The following is a 5316-nucleotide window of genomic DNA, read 5'->3' on the forward strand; positions in this document are numbered from 1 at the left end:
GGGCCCCTCCCCCTTTTCTTTCTGACCGCAGAGAGCAGCTCAAACTGAAGCGTTTTCCCCTCAAAACTCTCCGCCAGCCCGGCTGCTGCCGGCTTGCCTACCTGTTTGCGAAAATGAAGTGCGTCGCTCACGTAAACGGTGCGGGCCCCAAATTGCCAACAGCAATCTCCTTGTTGTTCCGAGACATGTAATCAGTGATGGGCGGCCCTAAAATGGGTCCATACCCGCTACCTGCCTACTTGCAGTAGTTTGGGGCGGAGGGGTGTTGGGCAATAACGTGCAAGCCTGACTAAAGAGGGTCGGCTGCTCCATTTGCTCTTTTACTTGGGGCGAGTATGTGGCATACCAGGGCCGGGTTTGACACTTCCAAAAAAATGTTTTTTTGCCACGGGCATGCCTTCCTAGGTTAAAATCATACGGCTCATCAGGACTTTCATTTTGCGCTGCGAAATTGTTTCAGTGTGCTGGAGTCCAAGTGCACCAGGTACACGTCCCGCCTCGCCTGCCCTTTTTGGGGAGCACCCCGTCTGAGTCCAAACACGCATTCTTAGCGCCACACATACGCGGCGCGCACGCTCACACACACACACAACACACACACACACACACACACACACACACACACGCCTTGGCCCTCTGGCGAGCGCATACCCATAAAACTGGACAGGATGGCTGCAAGTGGCGAAACGCGTGGGTAATCTTAGTTTATGAAGCACAGCGCGGGGCAGAGGCGAGGGGGGTAAAGGGGGGGGGGGCGTCGCGCGGCCGGCGCGCAGCGTGCGAAAAACACGTTTGGGATTGAGAACGGGCTGATTTCGAGGATAAAATCTTGATTCGCGTACCTCATCAGGTGTGTAAAACGGGACGCCACGGTGTCCCCTGCATAAAGAGAGCGGCTCAAAGTGTAATCCCGGCGGGAGGAAGGCCTTTTAACTCGACCGAAGCCAGCGGGATTCCTCCGCCGTTGTCCCTTTTGCAGGTTTTAGGGGACGGAGGAGAGGAGGGGGAACCCTCGCGCGTCGTACTCCATTTTAGGAGGCGAAGTTTACAGTGCCAGCAGCGGCCAGCAGCAGCGCGGCGAGGTGTCGGGCCGAACGTCTAGAAGCGGGCGTCCGTCCCGAGATGTGACAGAGGCAGGGGCAGGTCCGGTTATGATATGTCCACTTGGGCAGTGTGGGTCACATCTCTACAAAAGCAAGGGTATATCTTTTACCTATGTTTCCACCAGAGCTGGCGTGAGGAACTGTCTTGGTCGTTGGGGCCTTTGACTTCAAAACCTCGTTATCTGCAAAAATTACATTTAAATCACCTTACTTTTTCCTTCTTTTCCTTGAGGGATTTCTGACCGTACGCTTGGAACTCAACCGCGCCATAACAAACCATCGCGATGATACTACGAGCCCTAGCTTCTCCACACACCTCAGGTGTTATCAAAGGTGCATACTGCTGCAGTGTCGACGTCACTTCGATCGAGAATCGAACTCGGCCAATGACGCACGAGGTGGGCGTTAAATATATCCCCGCATTCGGAAAGCCATGAGATATAGGAGCTCAAGAGTATAATTGGAACAAGCGAGACAGATTCGAGCCATGCGCTTATCAATGAGTCAAGCTGCTTAAGCGACGGTATGTAGCGAAGAGAGAGAGAGAGAGAGAGAGAGAGAGAGAGAGAGAGAGAGAGAGAGAGAGAGGTAAAGAGAAAACACACTTTAGAACTTTCTTAGGGGTTAATACTTTCCAAAAAAAGTAGGCTAGATAAATAATTATTTTAATTTACAAATTGCATTGAATTAAAATTGGATTTGTAAGATAGATTGGCAGTGCCTTAAACTCTCCTTTTACCTTTTTAAAGGACTTTGTTAGAGCTTGGTATACACGTGCAAGGCAGTTTGAGAGGGTGATGACGTAGGTTGCTCCTACCCCAACCTTCTCATTGCTTCCATTCCCCATCATTGTTCATTCTGCTGGCGTGCAGTGCAGGCTATTTCATGTCAACAGGTGTGAATATAGCGCATCAATAATTAAAACAAAGGGAACGACAAGTAGAGGAAAAAATGGATTAAAGGTGCAGGCATTCAATTCGTTTTTAAGTATTTAAAAAAATATGAACCGGACTCTGTTGGAGCAGCGCATCTAGTCCTATGTACTACAGAGCGGCGGGGATCCAGGGGTTGTTTTGATGCTTTATTGCTGCCGCTGCAGCAATTTGCACCTCCCCCGGTGGAAAATGGCACCGCATTACGGTGATATGTGAGCATCCGCAGGACGTCCGCAGGCCGCTGACCACCTCACAGTTATGTCGCACTGCGCACTTCCCACCTCACCCACTCTCGGGACATTATTACATCCAACTCGAATAACTCGGGGGAGCGTGCGCTTTCCACGGTGAGAAAACCTTTTGAAAAGGCTCTTCGTAACTTTGCGTTGAATTTTGAACCTGCTCAAAGCACCCAGTTTGTATTACGAACAAGTCAAAAAATCATTTCGTACACTCAAGATGTCTAAGAATAATTCTTGTTACTAGCACTAGCACTGGACTTAAGTGTGCAGAACTGAGTTCAGGTACAATGCACATTTAACAAGAAGACACATTTAGAAACAATCTAGAAACAAATATAAATCGTATTTTGAACTCAGTTTATGCACACAAAGTGGTGCAAAGTTTCAAAAATTTTCATGAACCATTTGAAGTTAAAAGGTTTTTTACAGCGCATTCTGCTAAAACTCTCCATAAACAGGCTTCTTCGGGCTTGTTTATCAGAGTTAAGAAACTAAATAAATCGATATAATGCGCGATACTGAAGTTGCCGTGCGCGACCACCCGCCCGGCCGGCCGGCCTCCGCCAGGCTCGCCGATTAGCGCGAGTGTCCCACGACAAGACGCGAGCAAAAACCAGAATAAAAACAACTCTTTGACCGCGCCGCGCCGCCGCGACCTCCGGCCGGGTCAGCTGCGGAGGGCCGAGACTAGGTGATTTGGTCGGAGGGCGGGCGGGCCGGCCGTAGGGCACTCAGGGGCCTAAAAAAGACGTCCCGGGGTGACATTTAGACTGCTGTCGGCAAAGCGGCGCGGGGAGCGGAATTAAATGCGCTGGTATCTTAATTAGGAGCCCCCTTAATAGGTGTCATTCGGCGCTCTCACGAAAGGACTCCGGCGCCTCACAGAAAGAGGTCAGCGCGAGGTATGAGAGGGGAAAAAAAGCAAAGGTGTCACGAGAGGGCGGCGCCGCCTAGCGCCCCGAGTCGTTACCAACGAGCTCGCAGATATCGTTCAGATCCGCGTTGCGTGTGCGACGGGGCGGCGGGCGAGCGAGCCACACGGTGGGGGGAGGAGGGAGGGACACATCAGGCAGCACGGAAAAACGAACGGGGTTAGTAGTCGATAACGTGTCGTATAAACGTGCTGAGCAGGGCGCGCTGCCGTGCTTGATTCGTGATTTGCTCATTTATTATTTCGGTATCACACGTACGCTGTGCCGGTCACGGAAACATGCGCCGCTCCGCCGTAAACATACCACTCGCAGCATTATTAGATCTATTTTTGTTTTCCAATCTCTTTTTAGCAGATGATACCTTAAATAGCTTTAGACTAAACATAAAACATATATATGTATAAAACTTTAAGGTGTCAGCAGCTTGTACTCTCGAGAAGGGCAGAGAACCAAAGCGCATGACGTCACCCAGATGTATAAGGGGCGCGAGAAGTCGCCAGCGCCGCCCGTGCCCACCAACAATACCCAACAATACTGAGCCACCCGGCCTGCCTGCTGCCTGCTGCCCCCTATCCTACCTCTTCCTCTATGCCATGCCGCTAGTCCGTTGAATTGCAAGAAAGCAATTGCTAAAAGTGACAAACAGCCATAAACAAATAACAGCAAAATATGAGAGAAAATTAGGGCACAGACATATCCTTAAATTTTTTAAGCGCAGTTGGGGAATCGGACGATAAACTTGGACGCGCTCGTGCACGCGTGTCTGTGACACTTTTCGTCGAAACGGGACGCTGATTGCGAACGCCTGTTGTTCAACTTTTGTTGAGCCGATATGAAGTGGGCGGGAGCGGCGGGGGACGCAGAGAGCGTTCAAAAAACCCTCTCCCCTCCTGGCTGTCGGCATTTTAGTGTCATTAGGATTACGCACCTCTAGCGAAAGGGTTCAAATGGTGGAGGACGGCACGCTCTCCCGGTTCACACAGTTTCCTCGCCGTACAGCCACTTACAGACACACACATCATTATTTGGTGGGCCATGCGTCGTGAGCCTTCTTAATTAACCTCATCATGTCGGTAATGGCGACGCGTCGGATTGGCTGCGCGGCGCAGATTAAACATCGCTTTGTCGCAATGGATTCCTAACGACGGCAGGTACCTCCAGGGCACCTCCAGGGCACCCCCAGTACTCCTGACACGACGATGACGCATGGCGAGTAGTTTGCCGCTTCGCAGGCTTCGAAAATGTCTCGTAAAAGTCTTTATTAAACAATATGACGCGGGGCGGAGGCACGTGTGTGACCACTCCCTGGCGAGTCAGCTGCTACAGTCGTTGTCAAAGTACACCACTTACTGCAGCTTGGTCATACTCGGCTTCAACTCTTGGACGCATGTTGTGTGAGAGGGAGAGAGAGGAGACGCCCCCAAAGGTGTGTTTTGTCCTCACTTGAGTTCGACGTGAGTCACACGTAATGATGATGATGTGACGGCTTGTCGTCACGCCTCGTTAGAACGAGATCACCGCTCCTCAGGTCGCCCGGAGAATTAATTCCACGAATAGTGATTAGTGTGATAGTGGCTGCATTATAATGCAGTCATGCACCGAGACTTTTAGAGCACATCGTGGCTGCAGGGCGGCAGAGCTCAAGACCAGGGGTCCTGGTCCACTGTGTTGTCATTCGCGCTCTCTCACTCTTGCGGACCACACATAAGTCCGTCTCTCTCGCACTAACTAGTGCGGCTGTCCCTATTTGTGACCCCTGCTCAAGACGACGACTAGACGTGGGGCAGTGCGTGTAGTATACTCGAGTACACTGTAGGGATGCATGGGAAAAGCGATCAAAAACGACAACTAGAGTGAGCAGACACGGGGAAATCTGGATTCTCAAACCCGGGCACGGACGTCTAAGTCGCGCGCATTGAAATGAAACCCGGCATAGCGATGCGCGCTTTTTTGTCGGTGTTACACCCCGCTGCTGGCGTGCGCATGCAAACTTGGCGCTAAGCGTGACACACGTGAGGGATCGCTCCCCGCTGATCGACGGACAGATCACATCAGCCATCGCGACGACAGGGCAGGGGCACGGCCGGCCGGGGCGGGGCGGGGC

Source organism: Frankliniella occidentalis, unplaced genomic scaffold (assembly GCF_000697945.3).
Source record: "Frankliniella occidentalis isolate FOCC.00 unplaced genomic scaffold, Focc_3.1 Scaffold15, whole genome shotgun sequence".
Lineage (NCBI taxonomy): Eukaryota > Metazoa > Arthropoda > Insecta > Thysanoptera > Thripidae > Frankliniella > Frankliniella occidentalis.